Source organism: Mus caroli, chromosome 14 (genome assembly GCF_900094665.2).
Source record: "Mus caroli chromosome 14, CAROLI_EIJ_v1.1, whole genome shotgun sequence".
Classification (NCBI taxonomy): Eukaryota; Metazoa; Chordata; class Mammalia; order Rodentia; family Muridae; genus Mus; species Mus caroli.
Window position 1 is genome coordinate 102,110,402 of NC_034583.1, and position 26,393 is coordinate 102,136,794.

Consider the following 26,393-nt stretch of genomic DNA (forward strand, 5'->3'; position numbering starts at 1 on the left):
ACAATATGTGAAAGATATTGAAGAGATTAATAAGTTATTATTGAGTTGCATAGTAATATTGAGAATCCAGTTTTTAATGGATTGCCTTTAATTTCAGAATCACATTGGGTTATGATCATTAAAGGAGCTCCTAAGACAAACATTTTTATATATAGGAAAAATATCAACATTGTAAGAATTTATTAGATGTATAATCAATGTAGTACAGTGCTACAGGTATAACAACCGTGAAATACTGTTTCAATTATTGAGACTTAAGGGATTCCATTTAACAATAGAACACTTCAGTTAAGCAAAAGCTGAAAGTCAAGGTATGTTTAAAATTGTTTCATATAGAGAGGTACAAGTTAAAACAAGAAGTAGGATTTTAAAACTATAGTATTAATTTTTATTTTGCAATAGAAAATATTATTTAAAATCGATGTGGATAATTTTCTTTTAGGCTTACAAGTTGATTATACTATTTTGATATCTTATTCACAACAACATTATATCAGTTTATTAAGATAAGTTGAAACTATTATTCTCAAATCTTTTTACTAAGAATTATAAGATACAAGGTAAAATATGATTATTTGTTTATATAATTAGCTTATATGAGTTTTTTTGTAAGGTTTATTAAAGTTTACTTTCTCAGTGTTTACATTTCAAAAATGTGTTGCTATATCTTAGATAAGTCACTTTGTCAGCCATAACTAATTGCAATAATATGAATGCCGACCTTCCTGCCCCTTTTCCAACTGTAAGGGAACGTTTTGACACTGGCCAATCCCTCAGATGTCATGCCCTGGAGCTCCCAAGTTATTCCTTGATTAACCAGCAAACGCACATTGCTAAAATTAAAATTAATTTATATAATCTCTTTGGCATTCACTTACTAGAGATAATTCTAGTTTTAAATATCTAAAACAAATAGTAAATGGTGTCACAATTTCTAAAATGGAATGAGTCGTTGTATTAGTAGTATTATTGTATGGCACATTTGACTTCTCTCATTTCTGATTCACATTATATTTACCATTATTTTGACAGTAAGTATTCCTGTCTTATCCATACACTGCTTGTTATTCCATATATAGTTCATTTTTAAATTATTTTAAAATATTTATGATACCTCAAACTGCTCCTAGGAATACCACCTCTAAACAAGTTTGGAAGAAAATAATATTTTTCTAAAAATGAAGAAGTTATAAAATGTTTCATCTCCTAAAGTTTAAAGTTCACACTGAACATTCTGTGTGATCAGAAAAAACACTTCATTGGAGTTGTGGTAAGAAATCACTGGACATGAAAATTCTCTACAAAGAAGTCCACATCCTGCATCCCTTTGCAATAAATAATATTCAGAGATTTCATTTTATGATGCTATTCTTTCACTACTTTTGTTCTGAAGAAGTAAAAGAAGAAGGAAGAGGAGGAGGAGGAGGAGGAGGAGGACAGGAAGAAGAAACAGACTGTTCATTGAGAATCCATATACCCTTAGCATATCTCTTGAACATAGAAGTTAGAAAAATAATGAAGGATTTCATTGGATAAGAATGATGTGCAATTTGAGTGTTGAACAATGTGAATACATTATAGGTATCATTTCCACATGATTAATACTTCTGTTATCAAGTAGATAGTTTCAGAGAATGCTTAAAAACAATTCTAGAACAGATCTTGCATTTATTCTGATAATAGCACAAATTTTATATAAAATTGAATAAATTATACATAGCACTTCAGACTACATTCACAATTTTAAATCTACCCAACTAAGTTATTATTTACTGTGAGGTAACATCATATATTCTATTTTATAGATATAACTCATGATTAAGAATTTAATGCTAAATTAATAGTAATTAAAATTTTAAAGTAGACATAACAAGACAATAAGAAATATTGGTTTAGAGTCTGTTTTCCGGCTTGAAACATGAACTTGAGAATGCTAGGCAGATATTTTACTTCATTAAAACTTTCGCTTTCTAAGATTGTGTAGTTTAGGAGGGTCTTGGACTCTGCATTCTCCAGTTCCAGATGTTGGAGTGCTGGGGTAACAAGCATGCATGATTATGCCAAAATTAGGAAGAACTTGGAGAAATCTCTGTTGAAGAATAACTTTGAGAATTCATTATCTAAAAATACAGTATTTAGGATTTCAAATTCTTTTTGTTAATGAATATTTATATATAAATTATGTGATATTCGAGTGAGTCCTTAATTTAAACATAAGTTCATGTTTACTTACACACATAGCCTTATGAGAAATCTTTACAATAATTTAGGTGTATCTTCATTTGACTCTGAAAAAAAATCACAAATGAATAGTAACAGGATATTTCCAAATTTGTTACAAAAACTAAAAAGGGTTATGATTTTAGAGCATACCAGAATTTTGATTTCAGATTAAAACTGTGTAGCCTACATTATTTTATAAAGAAAATTAATTCTTATATGTTACATATTCATACACACACATATATTTAAATCACCTTTACTATTACATTCACAATCACTAAATATGACTTGAAATATGACTTTATTATATTTTGAAAGTAAGATTTTTATTCCTAATGTAGTACCCAATGTACCTGGAAGCACAGTAAAGAATTCTTTAAAAACAATAAATTCCAAAGTCTGAATATTTGTAATACAGAGCTATAATTACTCTGGCCAAAATTAATCTGATTAAAAATAATCTTGTAATCATTATTTTGCTGAAAGGTAGTTAGAAATAAATGTAAAGCAATTTACAAAATGTATTTTGATTACTACAGATTTTACATAGACAAAGCATGTTTTTGGTTTGACAATAAATATATATTTTTTTTCCATGTGTGGGACAGACCTAGACACTTTTCATGTGGGAGTCCTAAAGGTGAGCAAGTACCATCTCTGACTACACTGCCTGCTTTTGAATCCCTTTCTCCTGTCTGCCCTGTGCTCTCTAGACTCAATAGAAGAAGATGTAACAAGTCTTATTGAAACTTGATATGCCAAGGCAAGTTGATATCCAATGAAAGCCTCCCCTTTTCTGCTGAGAGGAGAATGAGGGGTGAATGAGGGAGAGAGGCAGTGAGAGGGAGGGACTGGAAGGAGTGAGGGGAAGCCATGACTGGGATGTAAAGTAAATAAATAATAGAATATGTGTTTGTATTTTTAAAGCAATGACTTCCACATAAACATAAGCAGATTGTGTTGATTCTCTGTTGGTGAGTGCACTACTCAGCACAGCAGGCTATAATTATGTTTACCCATCCTATGTTTACTAACCAGTGTTCTATACATACCTCTGAAGCGTAGCATTATGCAAATTAATATTTCATAAGCCATTTTGAAGAAAGAAAATTTTCAGAAAATATTTAGTAATTACAGATTTATAAAGAGACAAGATCCTTCTCACAATAATGAATCTATAGCTGAACTTAATCCTCTGATATTCACTTTGAACTATTTCCATATAGAAATCACTATTTGTGATTACTGGCTTCTAGTGAGAGCATATTCTTTATCAATTTTGAAGTAAAGGTAGTATCCACTGATATACAATTGAATACAATGTAATAAATACAATGTAATAAAAATGATGTAGTAGGTAATCAGTGAGCATATGAAAAATTAGCTAACATTTGAATGACAGCAAAGCAGAAAATTGCTTCCCTCTTAGCGAAGAGTCAGTTGAAATGATCAGTGGATGCTATTGTAGCTTTAAAAGCTGTATGCCTTTCCACATAGTTTACCAGTATTCTGTTCTATGTACCTTAGGACCATCAAGACAACAACTCTCTTTGGGGTTTGTTTCCTTCAAAAAAGTACAGTTCTACACAGTAGAAATTGTTTTCAATAGTTGGATCATCGTTCCTTGAGTGCTTCCTTCAAACTCTATATAACACTTGTGATTTTAAATTTATAAAAGTATTTTTCACATACTACTTTGAAAATGTGATTATTTGAAGTTTGTCTCCAATCTCTAGATGTACTTCTCTTATAAATATCTAATGTATTTATGAGTTTGGTATCACTGACAATTTTTTCAGCAGGGAATTCATTTTGTTTAATCATCAGTGGTGATTGTCTATTGGCTTAAATATAAAACACTTAATCAGTCATCAGACTAAACAGGATTTATTTAAAATCAATTGCACTCTACTTAAAAAAAAATAATGAATTTCAGACTAAGTCACAGAATAACAGACAACATTATAATGGAAAAGACTTGCAGTTGCCACACCACTGTTTCTTTGCACTGGAAAAGGAGGGCACACACATAGTGTGAGAGGTAAGAAACTCTTTAGAATGGCAGTGCTCCATAAGTGCACATAACTATATCCCTTTACCTAAATAGTTACCCTTGATCCATCCTGATTATTTATTGAGCAACATCAATAAGAAGTCTGATAGATGGAAATATGGCCAGGACAACACTTTTCACACACTTACAAACATATGCATTTTATTTATGTTATCACTGGCTCTTATAAAATGTAGAAATCGGTCTTCCATAAGATATAGTTCATATTCACAGCAGAGGAGGGGAAGGAATACACACACATTATAGACATATGCAGCTTTTAAAACATAATTACCATGGAGAAACAAATTAAAGCATAGGAATAAAATAGATTGCTTTCTAGGTTATATCTTAGTTTACAATCTTTTTTTCCTAGTGATTACACTGTATTAATTCCCAGCACCATTGGGCGTATACAATGGCAACTTTCTAGTGGAAGATTCTGAGGAGTCCTCTGGTTCACTTGGCTCACCTCCTTCTCTATATTCCCTTCTGATCAAATACATTTCCTAAATTAGCACCTCTCGGGAGCATGGACCTACACTAGATGCCATTTGTTAAAAATAAAAAAAAAAATTGATGCTATGCTAAACCATTTAAAATTTTAACTATATCGCCAAGCATAATTGTCAGTGTCACATAAGTTTAATGATACCAGATGTCATATTGATAAAAAATTTGAAAAGGCTTTAAAACTAGAGAATCTACATTTCTTACTGTAAACATTTTACTGGTAGCTAGAAAGGATGACATAGCAAAGATTATGATTTAGCTCGTGGAACATGATGGTTAACAAGCCTATGGGATTAGTCAGTGTGGTAGCCATAGTTTTCAAATCTGCATGGAATGCTTCCTTAGCTAATTCCCACAGTCTTTTAACACCCAGATGACTGAATATTATTTCATTCATCCAACTTTTGCATATCAAATAAGATGTTATAATATTATTAAAAACATTTCAGTTATGAAAATTTGTCTCTATTATAATCAAGCATATTTGAAGAGATTTGTTATATTCTAAATGCATTTAAAGTAGCCACATTAAAAATTCTTCCCTGGTTCCTTTTGGCTGACTCTGTATAGTTTTGTTTTCTTATGAAGTTGTTTATTGCCCATTTTGATGCACTTCATAATAAGGAGAAAACTCTACATGACTCTACAAAAAGTCATGTAATAAAGAGTATCTTAAGGAGATCTCACTTCAAAACTGAACAAATCCCAAGTCTGTCGCTGAAACAGAATGCACAGAAGTACTAAAAACATTTTTATCATAGTTGACTCTTCATATACAATTCAGCTCCTGTGGGTATGAATTGCAAGTTGCAAACTATTGGTACAATAACATAGCCTTTGGGGATAAAGAAGCTCCGATTACCGTACATTGTGTAGAATGAAATGTATTTGTTATGAGGTTTAAGATTTAACTGAACTTAAATGTACCAAGCGTAGTATCTTTTATTCAATTTAGTATTTCACTTTGGTTACAAACACATTTAAGCATAAGTAAAGTTCATGGTGAAATAAACACTAATTCAAATTGAAGTACAAGGAAGACACCATTGGGGACATATTTCATAAAAGCCATGCACCATTTATCTCTTTGTTTTCACTGCATAAAAAATAGTAAAGTTTATTTTGAGCAGATGCTGTATGTCACAATATTAAATAAAATACTCAGAAATGAGATTCCTCAAATGTGTTAAGGTATTTTGACTTTCAATAACCCTTAACACATGTACTTAGTTCAATATATGGTGGGATTATTTAAATAAAAGAAAAGACATTTTATTAAACTTGGAGTGAGGCTGCCCAGACCTGAAGGAGCAACTTTTTTTTTTCAGAAAGCAGTCATTGTATGCAGTGATAAATGTGTGGTGTACATAAATTCCATGTGTAAGAGCTACTTTTATATGACTGAGTTATTTCTGATTGTCCTCTCCATAGTTCTATGTGATGGACACCATCCCTAGTGCTGAGAGGTGTGTCTCTTAAAGACTGTGACTGTAGATTGATGGAGGGGGTGTAATGCAGCTCTTGAGACACTCTTCCTGCTTCCCCCAAGTGATCCATGTATCAGATTCTTGACATATTCTCCAACAGCAGTAGAGCTGAAGGCCATTCTTCCTAGACAAGGTTTACTTGAGCACACAGGAAAAGCTAACCAATGCTGCTACAGGCTCTTTACACCCCAAGCTATCAGTCACACATGTGTCTAGTTTTTATAAGGAATTTCCTACTGTAATGAAAATATAGACTAAACAGCTTGCAACAGCAACATTTTATCCAATAATTGAAAAAAGCGAAATTATATTATTAATCTATTTTAAACAAAACAGTAACTTAATATTGTTTCCCTTACACTCTGGGATTGTTTTTCACACTCACTGTTGAATTACCAAGTGCATATTAATTTTGTGAGGACATGTAAAGAAAATCATGTTTGCAGAATAAACATAAAAAGCTCTTCTGTTCATTATATTTTCTTAAATGACATGACTTGTTAAAAACAAAATGTTTAAGAGGTTTTTATACAGCTGCAATATAATATAAGTCAAATCATTGCATCCTAGAATGCATAGTTGCTCCTTCTGGCTCTGTCTCAAGGATGCAAACTGCTTATTTTTAAACGTATTACCATTGTTATTATATAAGAATAGAAAGAAACATACATATCTAAAGGAGGAGTGAAGCTTATGAAAACAGCTGCTACACATGATATGTCATAAAAGCACACACACACATGAGTGAATGAATAATAAGTCGCAAATGAATATAAAATTTATATGTCCCTTAACTTAAAAAATGAAGTTTGAGTTTTGAAAATTATTTTTAAAAAAATTGAACAATATCTTTTCAGAATAATAAATTTGTCCATATAATATGAAAACACAAAGTTAATTAACTGTTTATAATAAAATTAAAAATAATTAGAAACATCTGTCCTAGTATAAAAATTTTTAAATTAGTACAAAAGAGAAATCAATGAAGTAATTATAAAGTGTATGTAATGTAATATAGCATATTATTTTTTCAATTTGAAATGAGATATATTTATAACTTTAATATGTAAATTTATATTTACAGTTAAAAAACATTTCAATACCATAATACATTTTATATATTTTATATGTGATGCAGAAAATTGGAGCTACATTCATTCATATGTTTTTTTGTCATGACCTGATTGTAACATTTAATATATTCCGAGAAGCTCTGCCAATGATAAAAATGTTTGGGAGAATGAACCAAAGAATCAATCATGGTGTATTTAAAGTGCCATTCTGGAAAATCCACTCATAACCCTTTACAGTAATTCTGATACAATCTATAAACAATGTAGGGTAATTTGCTTAAACAATAAGGGCTTGGGCCCTGTCTATGGCATGACTATTACTTAGCATATCTGATAGCAAAGCCCTTAAGAGTTACCAGTCAGCATTCCGGGTTTCACTCCGCTTCTGTTGAGACAGAATTACCGTTAATGTCTTCTAGTGCTTTCTTTCTGTAAAGTATGCTATTAAAGTTGGTGTTTGTTATAGTTGAATTTGAGTATTGAGAGCAAATATTCAAGATGTAATTTCCTTTGATGACTCGGTTCCCTGACGTCCTTAAGATTATAGAAAAGAGTTGTCATAGCTTATTATGAAGCTCAGATTTAGAAACTTCTGGGATAAAAGCTTTTGAAAAGATGGGACTATGTTCATTAACTTTTTAAAATGCTGTATTATGAAAACTTTCAAAAGAAGACTAAGTACATGGTTCAGGTGATAAAGTAGTGTGTTTAAACAAATTAATTAGTTAATATTCACAGGATCCAAATAAATCCCTCCTGAGGCACAAAGATGAACCAGAGCTGTTGCTTATTGACCAGATCTCTTCCTGAACTGACGAACGCCATGTTGAGTGTTATACTCTCACTGAAACAATTATGTTGAGGATGATTGAAGAAGATATTTCATACTAACACTGGCCTCCATACGCATGCACACATACATTCATGCACACCACAAACACATACATACATTAGCATAGACAACTACTCTAAGGTATAGAAAAATTAATAGGATGATTTCTTACACCAAGACCTTAGACAAAAATCAGTCTTATTTTACTTATTGCTGCCAATATTAGCTTATTGTATTAAATAAACTATGACATAACAAGATCATCTGATCACAATTGTGACAACAAGATGTCACCTAGATTACATTTTAATAAATTAACCAGGGATAACAAAGAACACCTAGTGCTCTCAGGATGTAGTGAACAGAACCTAGAAAAAATATAACTATTATATGTGCATTTAGTGCAAGAAGTATGCCCTAAGCTTTCTTCAGTATTTGTGAAAATGTATGGTCTAGAGTTGGGCTTCATTATTGTAGGAGTTCTGTTTTTCCCATAGCAACAGAAAGGTGTATAGTAGGTCAATGCAAAGTTTCTAGAAATACATGGTACATATCTCATTTTCAATGTTGTTACTCTTGCTATTTATAGATGACATTGAATCATACGGAAATGAATAAAAATGAGTACTCAGAAAAACTATTATAACTATATTTTCTAGAAGAGCTGATATTTATCGTTCTGTGGACTGGAGAGTACTACATAGACTCATTGGAAATATGCTGCACAATCCAATGTGTGTGACTTATTGAAGCATAAAATTTGTTTTGCAGAAGCTCCATATCATTCACCATGGTGGCTCTACTAATTTTAATTTTCATCAACAGGCTGTAAAAAGTATATTTTTTTAACCACATCATATCAAATTTTCCATTTAATAATAAGATTTTATTGATTGGGAATTTTATACATGCATAGAATAAGTTTTGATCCAATAGATATTTAATGTCAATTTCAATTTTGTCTCACAAACTGCTTTGCTCTCCAAACTTTATGTGCTATTTTTTCTAAACCCACTGATTCCTATTAGTCTGCAAATGTGAGCATGAATGTAGAGCCACTCTACTGGAACATGGGGAGCTTCTATGGTATAGTATATCATACACGGTCACTCTTTGTCACACATAGAAGACCTCACCCAAGGGAGAATTTATCCAATGGAATAGGTAAATGTTATTCTTCATACTTGTGATGCCGTATCGAATATTTTAGTACCGGTCTCTTCCATAGACATATCAGGAAACAAAAAAGGAAAACATATTATTAGGCCAGTGGGCAATCTTTAATTTTATTAAGTCAATGCCTCAAATTAATCATCAAAATATACTTTTATATGAGTCATAATAAGATAATCTCAACAAGATAAAGGCATATAAATACACACAAATGTACAACACATGTATGTATATAATTGTAATCAATAAATGAGATAAAGCAAATAACATCATAATAAATATTTGTGTGTTATAACATTCCCATCAAAACAGCAAGACAATTAGCTTTTAAATTTAATTTTTAATTCATTTTTTACACTCCATATTCCATTCCCTCCCTATCTACCCTCCAACTGCTCCACCTTCCACATCTTCTATCCAACCCACCCAGTCTCCATGAGGATGCTCCCACCTCTCACCCCACCTGACCTCTAAACTCCCTGGGGCCTCCAGTCTCTTGAGGGTTAGGTGCATCGTCTTTGAATGAACACAGACCTGGAAGTCCTCTACTATATGAGTGTTGGGGGCTTCATATTAGCTGGTGTATTCTGTCTGTTTTGCTGTCCAGTGTTTGAAAGACTTCAGAGGTCCAGATTAATTAAGACTACTAGTCTTCCTACAGGGTTGCCCTTCTCCTTAGTTTATTTCAGCCTTCCCTAATTCAACAACAGAAGTCAGCTACTTCTGTCCATTGGTTGGGTGCAAATATCTTCAGCTGACTCTTTCAGTTGCTTGCTGGGTCATTTGGAGGGCCGTCCTGATAGGTCCCTTTCTGTGAGTGCTCCATACCTTCAGCAACAGTGTCAGGCCTTGGGTACTCCCTTGAGATGGGTCCCACTTTGGGCCTGTCAATGGACATTCTTTTTCTCAGGCTCCTCTCTATTTCTATCCCTGTAATTCTTTCAGGCTGGAATAATTATGGGTCAGAGATGTGACTGGGATGGCAAACCCATCCCTCACTTCATGTCCTGTCTTCCTACTGGAGGTGGGCTCTATAAGTTCCCTCTCCCAACTGTAGGGGATTTCAGCTAAGGTCCCTTCCTTTGAGTCCTGGAAATCTTTCACCTCCCAGGTCTCTGGTACATTCTGGGGGGTCCTCCCAACCTCTTATTTCCTGATTGCATTCTTTCTGCATACCCTCAGGGCTTTAGTCCTTTTTCCTCACCCAATACCATATCTGGCTACCTTTCTCCCCAGGACTGCCCCAACCCTGTAGACTTTTGTGGGGAGGGAGGGATGGACCTGAGACAATTCTTTACAGAGCTTGTAAAAGCAATTCTCAGCTTTCTATGGAAATACAAACAAAACAAAACAAAACTAACAAAACAACAACAACAGCAATAAGAACAACCAGAATATCTAAAACAATTCTGAAATGTAAAATACTTGCAAGAGGTATCATCATCCCTCTTCTCAAGCTGTACTACAGAACAATAATAATAAAACTTCATGGAATTAGTTCAGAAACAGAAAGGTTCAACAATGGACTTTAAATGAAGACCCTAAAATACATCTACATACCTATAGACACTTGATGTTTGACAAAGAAAGCAAAAGTATACAATAGAAGAAAGAAAACATCTACAGAAAATGGTGCTGGTCTAGCTGGATATCTGGATATAGAAGAATGTAAATACATTCATTTATCTATCTATCACCCTGAACAAAACTGATCAAGTGGATCAAAGACCTCAAAGTAGAACTGGATATACTAAGCTTAATAGAACAGGAAATGAAGAATAGCCTTGAAGTCATTGATAAAGGAGACAGCTTCTTGAAAAGAATACCAAAAGCTCATGATCTATAATCAACAATTTTATCAATGAGATCTCATGAAATTGCACATCTTCTGTAAGGCAAAGGACACTGTCAATAGGACAGAAGGACAGTCTATAGATTGGGAAAGGACCTTCCTTCATCCACCCTACATCAGATAGAGGATGAATATCTAAAGTTTATAAAGAACTTAAGAAATTAAACAACAACAATCCAAGTAGGCCAATTATAAAGTAGGATATACTCTTGCATAGGTGTCCTCAACTTCAGTTTAATGCTTGGCTGTAACTGCCTGCATCTGTCTCAGTCAGCTACTGGTAGAACCTCTCAGAGGACAGCCATGCCAAGCTCCTGTCTGCAAGCACAACATAGTATTAGTAATAGAGTCATGTTAGAGAGATTGAAGGAATAGAGGTAGATAGAAGACAAACATTGTCAATAACCTGTACTACTAGGATCTCCCAGAGACTGAACCACCAACCAAAGAGCATACATGGTCTGGTTCAAGGCCCTGCAACATATATGTAGCAGACAAGGACTGCCTTGTCTGGACTCAGTGGAAGTTTATGTGCCTATTCCTGTAGAGATTTGATGCCCCTCAGAGGAGTGATGCCAGGGACATAAACTTTGGCATATAAATAAATAAAATAATTAATTAATAACAATAGAATATAGAGTACAGAGCTAAAGAGAATTCTCAACAGAGGAAGAACACTATGATAAAGTTGCTCATGTATTAGTGACCCCCCCACCCCAATGAAGAAATTATTTTGTTGCTACTTCATAATTTTAATTTTGCTACCACCATGAATCCTAAAGTAAGTATAATGCATGGAGGGTTTCTAAAACACAACACACATGGAAATTTCATGTGACCTTTAGGGAGTCATGACCCTCATTTTGAGAAACACTGCAAATTCTTATTTTATCCTGCAAATTCTTATTTTATCATAACTCAAACACAATGTTACATATATTTATTGGTATACTCATGCAACACATTAACACATTTATAGATAATTATGATTATCCTAAAAATTGCAAAAAATTACTAGATAAGTAAGTATATAACTATTGTTCCATCCAAGAAGACAAGAGTGTCAGCTCAGGTATTGAGATGGCTTAGGTTACATAATGAGTTCAGAGCCAGGCTGTGCTAGAAATTGAGCCCAAGTCTCAAAACCCAAAATTAAATAAATAATTTCATATATATATATATGAAATTATATATATAATTATATATAATTATATATAATTATATAATATATATATAATTATATATAATTTCATATATATATATATATATATGAAAAGTAAACTAAAATTAGCAAATACCACTAAGAATTTTTGTTGTGTTTAAACCATATCACAAAATCAGATCAACTTTCCACTTTAGAGAGTTTACTCTGCTGGAGTCAAGAACAGTAAACAAAAATTTTACTTACATTCTTTCTTTGTATCTGGTTATCTGATTCATTCATTTAGGTTTTATGCATATATTGTAATTTTATTTAACTAGTTTGAATTATGTCATATAGTAACTAATATGCAGTGAGCTTGACTGTTGATATACCAAGTATTTTAGTTCATCTGTACTGTTTTAAACTGCTTTATTTTACAAGTATCTACTTAACAAGAATATACACTGATGTAAGCTTTAATTTACTTAATTACAGACAGACAACATCCCCTGGGCTCATTGCAAATATCACTAAAATAAATATTAAGAAGAGTAATAGAGATTTCATGACACTGAGTCAAAACCACGATATTGTAATAGTGTTTCACCAGATGATAGGAAACAACATTATTGCATGTATAATTTGAAATAATTGGAGAGAGAAAATGGCTGGATCAATATCATCAACTCAAGTGATGAACAAAATTACTCCAAGTAATATAATATATCTGGGAAAACAATTAACATTAGATTCCATTTCCTTAAGACTATTATAATACATAATTCAATGTAAGGATAAGTCCACTTTTGAAAAAATTAACCATGCAGATTAAATTATAATGTGATGAGAATTTTCATCTTTGAATCTCCAAGCATTTGTTTAATTTTAGATTGAATCTTCCCAATGTCACACATATGTTTGTGTTTCCTTACTGGACTATTTTACATTTAAATACTTTCCAGGGAAAAGTTCTTGAGATATGTCTCATTATAATAAATTTTATGATAAGAGTAATTATAGCACTGTTAACTTTATAATGGTAACATGAAGTATACATCATCATGCAAATTTGATTATTTTATGAATGATAATGAATTAAAATTATTCCATCTAAACAGATCTAAAATAGATTCCTACAAAATGTAACATCAAACGAAATAGATCCCTAAGTGCACGGAGACTTTTTGCTATTATAGAATCTATGAGTTACTTTGTTCCAATTATGTGATTAACAATGTATAAAGCACTTAAGTGCAGAACCGAAAAAGCTACTATACTCACATGTGTCAAAATCTAATTTAGCTTTCAACTATTATTACAAACGAAGTTTGCCTTCAGTTTTGAGAAAACCTTATATTACTTCTGAGTCTCATATACACATATACACAAATAACATTACATAGGTCGAACAGGTTATGTTTAGGAATATATACTATTTTATCAATTTTGAGTGTTAACTGCTATTGCATACACATGTGTGTTTATACATGCATTCAATACTATGAGTTAGAAGGCCAAGAATCTTCAGTAGAGCAAGTACTGGTATATGGGGTGGTATGAGAGAAGGACATTGAGGGAGAAATGTGGTAGTTATAACATCAAAATTTACCAAATAACAGTAGCTTTAGAAGAACAATCAGAAAATTTACTTTAAAAAAAAAAGGTGATGCATAGATGTGGGCATCTATGTCAATGTTTGTGAATACTCAAGGTGATGAGAAGATCAGAGGACAGCATCAAGAAATCCTAGAATGGAGCACTTATGTGCCATTCAATGTGAGTACTGGGAACTGAACTTGAGTACTCTGTAATTAGCAAACTCATTTAATCTCTGAGATCTCTCTCTGTCTCTGATCTGTCTCTGTCTCTGTCTCTCTCTGTCCATCTGTCTTTCTCTCTGTCTCTCTGTCTGTCTCTCTGTCTCTATCTCTCTGTATCTCTGTCTCTGTCTGTCTCTGTCTGTCTCTGTCTCTGTGTGTGTGTGTGTGTGTGTGTGTGTGTGTGTGTGTGTGTAGCATATGAGTATTTGGCTGCATGTAATGTAGTGTCACAATTTGTATCCGTGGCTCTCCTGGATCCAGAAAAGGGCACAAGGTCATCTTAAACTAGAGGACTAATTGTTTACTCAGCATGGTAATAGACACTGAACCCAGATCCTTTGTAAGATTATCACGTTTTCGTGAGTAATAAACCAACTCTCTTGATCACAGAGCATGCATTTTAAACCTAAGTTTTGTTTCTCTTTCTATGTTTATTTTTTTAAGTTAATGTAACTTCCTTATTGAAACAAAAGGTTATGAGATTTGAATAAATTAAGAGTCATAAAGATTTGAAAAACAATTATTCTTCATTGGGGCAAATAAATATAGTTTTGTTTAATTTCAAAGCAATTTCAAAAATATGCTCCCAGCATTATTTTGGTATGTGCTGGGTTCACAGTTAATGTAGTAACTCATCACGAGGTAGCCACTACAATAATGGTGTTTCTCCACATGATTTACAGGCTGTTTCTCCTTACTCCACTTACTGTATTTGTTTGGATTCTGGTTCCTAGGTACAAATATTTTCCCTTCTGTTGCTCCAGATGTAATCACATTGGATGTATTTCCTCATCTCAATAACATCAAAGATGTCCATAGTCTAAAAAAAGCTATTGTACAGATATTAATCATATATCCACTGTTTACTACATAATCTTTTCCATGGTTCACTGCTTGCTATACAATTCAAAAATAACTTTTCATTTATAATTATTTCAGCCACGATTAAGTTCTATAGTCTGTCATTCACATGCAATTATCAATACTAGTTGTGATTTACATGTCATAATATTTTTGTCATAGAGCGTTTTTGTTTCTCTTATTTCTGAACAAACACAACACTATGTTTCAACTAGTAGAGCTACTACTGAGCTACTACAAGTCATGCCTAGACTTGCTCCCATAGTCTCATCGTTTACAGCTGGTTATTTGGAAATGTTGCATGTCAAACCAGGAGTGGCAGAGTCCTTCCGGTTAGACTATGTATTTTTATTATTTCTAAAGTCCAGTTTTGTTATTTTTGCTGTTCTTCAGTCTTGTCTCTTGACTTCAGTGTTAATCTCAGCCAAATATGATTCTATTTCCTCATTTATTTCCTTAAACATTTTCTGATCTTTTTCTGCATTTATTTATGTTGAAGTATTACATACAACCCAAACGACACTAAGACTGAACCATTCTACTTTATGCCCATTTGTTCTAAAATCTAAGACTTCTGAAAGTTGTGAGGAAAGGTACTCTTTAGGACGAAGCCACTCTACACACTGGAGACTATAGATGGTACACAGTATTGATTAACCCCTCAAATATATCCTTATTATTTAATTTTATTTGTTTTTATACACTGGCTTAGGTGGGCAACTAAAAGTTTCTTTACTCTGAGTATGGCAACTCTATCTTACAACTTTACATGGTGACAAGATGGCCAGAGAATGCAAGGTAACAAAGTGGAGATGATTTGTTTCCACTTTCTCTAGCGTTTTTCATACTAGCAACACTAATAGTACACATTTTTGTACTTTCTTTAGTCTTGAATTAAAGAAGTATCAATTCTGTTTTCTTCTTTCATCTTTGAAAGTTTCATAAATATATAAGCATGTATTGATCATACCTACTCCTTGGTTTTTAACCTAGTCTTTTATTGAATAGCCCATTTAAGCTAATTTGTGTTACCCGATGCACATGGAAGTGAGGTCATAGTCTGCAGCACTGGCAGTCTAAGTATTCAGCTTCCAGAGAAAAGTCTGACTCTCTTCTCTAGTGGCTATTAACTACCAAGAGTTACTCAGCCATGGATGGAATCTCAGAAACTCCCCACCTGCAGCTTGAGTGTGTACCTGACTTTCCTTGAGCAAGCATGCATGTAACCACATTTGCAGTGAGCCCATATATGTAACAGCCATGCCAAGTCCAGAGGACGACACTGCACACCTCTCAATTCTATCTGTATCCATATACATTCTTTCTGCCCAAATTTCCACAACTTTACACATGAATCTTAGATGGCAAAGATATACATATCACTATCTATGGCTGAGTGATTAGTTATGCTCATTTTGAACAGGCATAAGCCTGCACATGATACATTATTCACTGCAATGAAGCTTTTCTCACTAAATTTAAAAACAGGACAAATATTTTAATGTCATACTTTAATTAGCTTACAAACAAGTGGGGTTTCATAAGACCAGTGGCTTTTGGTGTTTCCTCAATTATGTTATAAAGAATGATTCATGTGGCTGGAGAGATGTCTCAGTAGTTAAGAGCATTGCCTGTACTTCCAGGGGTCCTGAGTTCAATTCCAAGCAACCACATGGTGGTTCACAGCCATCTGTAGCTCTCAGCTGGTGTATCTGAAGACAGTACAATGTACTTACATGAAACAAAAAAAAATGTTTAAAACAAAAAGAATTATTAATGTCCATGCTTATGCAAGAGATACATGGGAAACTTTCTTACTATATTGATTGAGGCTGGGATTTATGCACATATAATATGCCCTTTCAAATATCTATTTTGATATATTTGGTACCTTTCCCCTTTATATTTAAGTTCAAAGTTTCTACCTTATTTGCGCATTTGAATTTTCTCTTTTATACTCTAACAGTTTCATAGAAATTCTAAATCTTATAATTTATTTCTTACATATGTCTATAAGCTACAAATAAAGAGAATGTACAATAAAATTTAGAAATTTAGATTCCATGCTCCTAAGGTATGTCTCAGGTTTTATGTAGACATAGTCACACCATTATGTGTAATGATGATAATAATAAACACTGTGTAAGTTCAGATATGAACGGGAACGCTCAAATCTTTTCTACTCTAATTCATATTTACCATCTCTTTCTTATTTTTACTGCCTAAGAAAACATTATTGCCCACTCTTCCACACTGATATATTTATGCTTCTTCTAATTCTAACTTGAAACAACAGCCATATTATACTTTTTTAAAATTTACCGATTATGCCATAAAGAATTTCTTTTCTCCAATTACTATTAAGTAATTCTATTATTAATACATTTTAAAAATCACACTGCTCTCTCAAGAAAAATATTTGGGAAGTTATTGAGAAACTCTAACTTAGTCTATGTGCATTCACCATAATATTAACCACATGAAAGAATGAATAGGTGAATAAGCAAAGAAAGATAGAGAAAGAGAGAGAGAGAGAGAGAGAGAGAGAGAGAGAGAGAGAGAGAGAGAGAGAGAGAATAGAGAACAGAAAGGTAGAATGACTGAAAAAAATAGACTGACATTTCTCTTGATCTCAGAGTGTCTAATTAGCTACATGGCCTGGAGGGCAAAACCTCCCAAACAGAGCAGAACAACTTCTATCACTATATAAAAATGCACAAATTTTCAACCTCCTTTAACATAATAACCTTAGCCTGTTAAATACATGGCTGATCTACATAGCATTTGCAATTTCTTCTTTTGTAGCACCGTTACAATTAATCAACCAGAAAACCACAGCCTTTACAAACTCTTCTATCCACAGCTTTTCTTCTATCCTACAATCTATATTTCTTAGGGAAGCCATAAAAATGTTTCTAAAATGCAAATACTTCCATTCCATTTGTCTACCTAATTGTATTTGAGAGTCTCCATTATTCTGGGGAAAGAGTACAGATGCTTTAGAGTGCAATATATATGAGCATCCTTTTATACACTCCCCTGTTCTCCTCTCTCTGGGTTTTTATAGACTGTTATTACTTTGTGTTAAAATTATAGTGCCTTTCCCATAACTCCTCAAATGTGTCCGTCTTTATCTTCATTCTAGACACCATTCGTACTATTCTGCCCAGAAATCACTCTCCTTAGCTCTATCCTTTCTGTCACAAACTTCACTTATTTTCAAGACCTTCTGAGTTCCCTTACCAAACACAGTAATTGTCATTCTGTTTCCTCATCATTAAAGTACATTCAGGCTATAATGTCTTTTAAATGAAAAGAAGATCATGTTTTCCATGGATTCTTTAAACTCTACAAATAATTAACCTCAGAGAGTAGAATGTATCATTCTAACTACAACATGAGGGCCACATCTCAAGCAAGCACATGCCATTGCATATATATGAACATCTGATGCCTCATCTGGTTCCAATCTGTACTTAATGCTGTACTTTATTCATTGCAGGTAAATCACTGTTTTGGTTCAATGAAAATGTGCCCTGTATGGGCCAATATGTTTGAATCCTTGGCCCATGGTTTGTGGAAATATTGAATAAGACTTAAGGGGTATGACATCAGAGGTGTTCCTGGGCATGGTAAACTTTCAAAAGTACACCCTGGACCCAGTGTCTCTCTCATTTGGCTCCGTGGAGCTCATGATCTAAAGCTCTTAACAAGTAGACCCATGTCTATCTCATTCTTCCCATGATGATCATAGAATAACCCTTCTAAAATAGAAGCCAGCTCCCATTTAAATATTTTCTATTCTAAGAGTTGCTTTGGTCATGACTCTTCACATCAATCAAATATTGATTCACATATTCACCGAAGATATTACAATCTGTTCACTAAAGTTTTCATTAACCGATCACTAAGCAGTTTCAGGTAAAATGTACAGTAAATAGTTTATAATAAACTATGAACCTCATTGTATATATGCTTTTCTCATACTCTGTATTTCCTCTCCTACATTTTCAGTCACCTCTTCAATAGTTCTTCCTTTTATGGCATTATTCTCTTTACTACTCCTTATCCTCACCCTTATTTTATTACAACTTGGGGTTTTTGTAGTGACAATACATGAAGTATGATTCAAATATGAATTCACAAATATCACTATAGACAGTTTGATACAGGATCAACTTGTGTATCACATGGATTTGACAATATATAGAATATTTTGGTAAATTTGAAGAGTGCAAAACTATATTCAAACAGTAATGAAAAATCTGAAGAAAAGTCAGTGACGTCTTGCAAATCATGAAGGATCCTTATTTTTTTTTTTGACAGGGTTTCTCTGTGTATCCCTGGCTGTCCTGGAACTCACTCTGGAGACCAGGCTGGCCTCTGCCTCACAAGTGCTGGGATTAAAAGCGTGCACCACCATGCCCGGCGCCACCACGCCCGGCTCGAGGGTTCTTATAACACCATCAGCATGGACACCTGCTTCAGTTACCCAACTCTCAGGTGGCCAGGGTTCACTTGCTTTGCACATTTCCTTCTCTAGAATTACGGGCAAAGTTCTATCAGGAAAGAAGCAATCATAAGAAAAGGCATTTTTCTCTCTAGAGCTGTGAGCACATTCAAGAACAATATTCATAGGTGCTCATTTCTATATCCACTAAGAAGAACTATAATATTGAAATAAATTGTTAAAAAAATAAAAAGTGAGTGTTAACCATGAAACTTTATATGTAAGTATGTATCATTAACTTAGCCTTTTCATTTTGTTACTAAGGGAAAAATCAGTTGTTTAAAATGACAAATTCCAAAGTAAAAATACCACAGAAATATAAATACCTTTACATTATGTAAAAATCTAAAGGAATATTTTACTTTTTAATATTTTGTTATATATCATAATGGATATTAAATTCATAATATTTTATATATGATAGCAACTCTATTATGTTGAATACATTATTATAAATTTCAAATACATATAACTATTAATAAGTAAGCACAATAAATTCATTTTGATAAACATACAATATTTTATTGTTGAAATTATATGTATTTCAGAATTTATTTTATTGAAAAATATTGACTGTTCTCCGCACTACAGATTTTAAATCGGTTGCAAGACAACTACCTAGATTCCATTATTGTCCAAAGGCTACATATGTGTAATATTATGTGTTATATATGATTTGACGTTGTAAGACACTTAGAAAAGTTACATTTAGTTTTTAGACATATTTAGACAGATGAGTGTTAATAGCTACACTAAGCTTTGTTCAGAGTAAATCTAAAGTCAATAAAATGTATCTGAAACCCATCCTAGGTAAAGCCCTGCTGACAGTCATTTAGTGACATGTGAATAAAGCTAAAACAAACTTCTCTCATTAGGGCAAGCAAACACTGGCTTAAGGAGTCCTAACACTTATAAACTCATACTTGATGAGCACTGGAGAGTTGGACTTACTGCAATTTCATTAACTAGGGATCAATGACTTCTTTTATGATACAACTTTAAGGCACTTCTTGCTAAACTAATCATGCTGATTAATTACTTACTTTGAAAAGAAATTATTATGAACTCATTTTTTTTTCAGAAAAAATTTATTTTGATACAATTTTATGTTTTCACAATTTGTGTTACTCTTTCTTTTGTTTTTTAATGTAATATTTCAGTAATTCTTTGAGAATGTTATGCAATGTATTTTGGTCATTTTCACCCCTACCTTTTCCAGGATCACTAACCAAAGAGTACACATGGAGAGACCCATGTATCCAGCTACATATGTAGTAGACAGCTTTGTTGGACTTCAATGGGAGGAGAGGCTCTTGAACCTGAGAAGGCTCGATGCCCCAGTGTAGTGGAATGCTAGGACAGGGAAGCAGGAGTCGGTGAGTTGGTGAGCAAGGGAAGGGAAGAGGGAATAGGGGATTTTCAGAAGGAAAACCAGAAAAGGGTATAATATTTGAAATGTAAATAAAGAATATATGTAACTAAAAACAGAAAGTTGTATACATTCTTATAAGGCAAATATCTACCCATATTTTTTAACATATTCTATAAATGATCATTCTCTTTGTGGAAAATAATTTTATAACATTGAATATTGCTATTGGCTTTTGTGCAAGTCACATATGGATACATTGTCTACTTTCAAGACTTGAATTATGATTCTCCCTTTAAGAATTTTTGTCTTCCCTATCAAAATTCCAATACAATTCCTCACAGACATGGAAAGAGAAATTCACAACTTTATATGAAAAAAACAAAACAAAACAAAACAAAAAAAGAGGATAAAAAACCATTCTCCACAATAAAAGAACATTTTTGGAAAGTTACCATGTCTGATCAACAACAACAACAAACAACTGCATGGTATTGGTACAGAGACAGACAGACTGATCAATGAAGTTTAGTTCAAGACCAAGTAATAAAACCCCACAACTATCACCTATAGAAGTTTAATTTTTGACAAAGAAGTCAAAGCTATACAGTGGAGGAAGAAAAAAAAAACATCTTCACTAAATGGTGCTGTTTCACCTGGTGGTCTGCATGTATAAGAATGCAAATTGATCCATATTTATCTTCTTGTACAAAGCAAAAATCCAAGTAGATCAAGGAACTCAACATAAAATCAGATACACAGAAACTAGTAAAAGAGAAAATGAAAAAGATCAATGAACACATAGGTAGAGGGGAATTTTTCCTGAACAGACAATCACTGGCTCTGACTCTATGATCAACAACTGACAATTGGAATTCATGAAACTGAAAATCTTCTGTTTTCAAATGGCACTGTCAAGACGATAGAACAACAACCTTCAGATTAGGAAAAGATCTTCACTAACTCTCCATCTGTATATACAAAATATACAAAGAACATAAGAAATTAGACTTCCAAAAACCCAAATGACCCAATCCAAAAATGTTGTATAGAACTAAACCAAGAATTCACAACAGAGGAATCATGAGTGGCCAAGAATAACTTAAGAAATGTTCAAAGTCCTTAGTCATCAGGGGAATGCAAATTAAAATTAACATGAGATTCCACCTCATAACAATCAGAAATGGCTAAGATCAAAATCTTATACAATACATTCTGGCAAGTATGTGGACAAAGATTAACACCTTCATTGCTGGTGAGAATGTAAACTGATACAACCACTCTGGAAATCAATCTGATGGTTCCTCAGAAAACTGGAAATAGTTCTACCTAAAGATCCAGCTATACCACTCCTGGTCCGTCATACTACAAGGACACATGCTATACTATGTTCATAGAAGCCTTATTTGTAATATCAGGAAGCTGGAAACAACCTGGGTGTCTCTCCACCAAAGAAAGAACACAGAAAATGAGGTTCATTTACACAATGGAATACTATTCACTTATTGAAAATGAGGACATAATGAATTTTGCAGGCAAACGGATGGAACTAGAAGATATCTGAAGTGAGGTAACACCGAAACAAAAGGAACATGCCTGGTATCTACTAACTGCTATGTGGGTATTAACAAAAGGTTCAGAATACCCCTGATACAACTCACAGACCATAGGAAGCTTAATAAACTGTAAGGCCCAAGGGTGGATACCTGAAATCCACTTAGAATGTTAACAAAATAATCATGGAAGGCAGAGGGAGGGAGGGGCCTGGGTGGGAAAGGGAAGGGGAGGCACTTATATTCTCCTAATTTCAAAAATGAAAAATAAACATGATTTTATAAATTGTATAAATTTCTACTTTGGAAAAATCCCCTCAAAAGTTCTTACTGTTCTCCTTTACTGGTTTATGTTTTCATTTAGTGTTTGGCCAACAAGTGTTTAGACATAGGGAATGCATTGTTCAGCTCATTGTTTGGTTTCAATCTGATCCTATACTTATTTATTGAATTAGTCTTTTTAAATATTTACTTACAGTATCAGAATCTGGGAGAAATAGCTGTGTTTTTTGATACTCTGAATCATTTCCCTTATGATTTTTGACATACTAATGGAAGAAACTGAACAGAAGTAGGAGAGATTTTGTAAATCTCTTGTTAAGAAGAGGATGTTCTACACTAGGGAAGTAAGTTACCTGAATTTAAAACAAAGAGGAAGAAAAATACTCTACAATTTAATATTCTGATTTTTAAACATGGAACATATTTTTTTTTCATTTTCAAAAAGAAATGCAGTAATTTTTTATCTCTCTCTGTAACATGTAGTACTTACACCAGTTGTTATCTCAAGTAAGCAATTAAACTTTTGTATTATCTGCAAGGAACAGTGTAGTCAGTAGAAAAGTTTGACATTAAAAGAACGCATCAAAAGAAGAGTACTGTCAATTACATTTTAATGGAGATATACTTCCTATGATGGAAGTAGGTACCTAGGTTTATTTAATTTATTTCTACATTAAATGAGATAATTTTAAAATAACATTAAAATGTGTTCCCAGAAACCAGCAGCTGTCTTTTAGGTTTGTCATTCCTTTGATAGGGAAAGAATGATGATTTTGATGTTTTTTATTGGAGGCAAAATTAATGACTGGGTGTGAGTGATATTTCCTATAAATCACTAGGTTATGACAGAAAAGAAGCAGGCTTACTGGAAGTCAGTTTTACATGGAACTTCTGGAAAATTAATTTCTACTTCAGGCTAATGTAAGGAAAATAAAACAGTAACAAAATGACACATTGTACTTATTAGAAAATAACAGGAAATTACTCTTCATGTTCAGTAAAGATCTCCACAGTTGACATATCTCCTTTTAAGTACTTTTCTAACAGCATCATAACATAATTTGTTAGTGATACAAGATGCTTGATTTTCATTCAAAAGCAAGCAAAACTTTATGTATGCTTCTGAATTATGCCAATGCACTTCCTACACAAGAACTATGCAGAACTAAAAGCCACAGTGAGTTGAGACAGTAACGCTAACGCTTATTACTCACATCAAGTGGATGGAGTAGTAAGAACTACTTTTGTTCTTCAATTTTTTTATTAGATATTTTATTTCAAACATTTTAATTTTATTTTGTGACTTGTGACAGAATCTTCTGTTTCTGATGTTGGTGCTATAGACCCTCTTCCTTCACCTCTTAAGTAGGGAGATATCAGTAACATAGACATCTTGTATTTTCCTGATACTGGTGTACAGCCCAAGGCATATCTGATGTAAATATTTATAAAAATACTCACAGGCAGAAATAATCACATGCTGATCTGTGAATTTACAGGTGGTTAGGAAAATGTGACAAAGGAAATATCAATGAATCCTCAAAATTTTAGCCCTTTATAGTACCTACTACCTCCCCTGCAGGTCACATTATTTGTTAGCTTATCACCCTAGCATGATTATATAAGATGAATGCATATATTTTCCCATAATGTCTTGTATGTTCTCAAATTCAAAACATCCAAACTACATTTTAGTCATTCATGTCGTTGATACTTTGTGGGTGTAGTTTCTTGACAGTATCTAGAAGATGTTTTCTCACAGTGGGCTTCTTAATAGTTGGCACTTAGAATTTTTCTTTCTCCTCTGTCAAGATAGTAGGTGTAAGGATTTCATTAAATATATACTGTGCCAATTATTATTTGATATGCTAGAGTCACTTAATTTCTGTATTTTAACCAGTTCTTGGACTGCAGTTTATATTCCAAACTGAATAGGAGAAATTTTAACAGGTTCCAAAACTAAACAAAGAGATATATGATTTTTTCTAGGTATTAGTTCACTGACAGTTAGCCTTAAACACATATATGTGAGAAACTAAACAACAGTAACTGGACTCAGTAGTCTTTGTAAGGGTGTGTGTGTGTGTGTGTGTGTGTGCCCCTGTGTATACATGTTTTTGTATGTGATAATAGTTATTATAGAAGGGACATTTTATTCAATTCTAGGTGGGTAGCTCTAAACACATATACAAATGAATATAAACAATAGTAACTGGACTCAGACTCAGTACATTTTGTGTGTATTGATATGTGTGTTTGTGTGCATGTGTGTGTAGGCACACATGCTTTTGTATATAACAACAGCTATTATGGAAGAAGAGGCCACTATTTGAGAGATAACAGTAGGAACATCAGCGGAGTTGTATAGGGAAGTATGAGGTGGAAATAATGTTAATAGAGTGTTTGCATATGAAATTCTCAAAACAAAAAACATAAATGGTTTTTATGAATATATTTGATAAAGAATTTTTAGTCTTTAATTTAAAAAAAAAAAGTCTCACAGCTTCTTCCACAGATAAAACAATACCCACAACACCGAATACTCCTGGAGCCTTAGATCAGCAGTCCACATGTGTATTATAATAGACCATGGCAGCATTATAATCTCAAAAGGTTTCTTTTAGATTTCAGAAACTTGAATAATTATGGCTAGGCTAGAATTGCTCTGTCACACTATACAATTGTATTAAGGGCAAAGAAGTTTCTCTTAATTATTCTGAATTCCTCCCTGGTTCTTATCATCTCTTCCCAATGATTATATATATATAATATATGTTATATTTTATATAATATATAATATACTCAATATTTATATATAAGCTCACTCCTGTAAAGGTTAGGCTTAGGTGACATAACTTACTAAGACGTACTGAATTTTTATTCTATGTAAGTGGTCCTCTTTCTCTATGATGTAGTTCAGAATAGTCTTTCTGTTTGACTCTAGTAACTCTGAGAGGATGTTCTTCTCTCATTGAACTTTATGATTACTGGTCATAGCTTTAATTTAAAACCATTACTACTTTGAGCTCCGTGTAATGCAGCTTATCATCTTCTGTACATCCGTGCTATCATCTAGTAACGACTTTCATCAAAGTCTTTAATAACACACTTTAAATCATCCTATTAATATCTTTAACTTATTATTGATGAAATAGTCAAAAGTCACATCCCTAATGCTCTCGGGGTCCTTAACAGCATGATCACTTTCTACGTCGTTTCATGCGTGCCCTCTTGTGCCTTTCCAGAAGTATGTAATGACTTCATTTCTGTAGTTGCTTATGTAATCATCAATCTCTTTGATGGCAATTTTTCTCATTTCAGGATAGTTTTGCTGCTATACTTAATGGAAATATGCAGCAAATATGTAACACATTTATGGAATCCAATTTACCATTCAACATATTTTATAATACTCCTTTTTTTTTTTTTAAATGGGAACACAATTTTTATTGACATTAAGGCTTATTTCAGACAGGAAGTTTATCTTCCAAATTCCAAAGTTATTCTTTTTTTTCTTTTTTTTTTAATATTTTTTTATTATGTATTTTCCTCAATTACATTTCCAATGCTATCCCAAAAGGCCCCATACTCCCCCCCCCCCAATTCCCTACCCACCCATTCCCATTCTTTTGGCCCTGGCATTCCCCT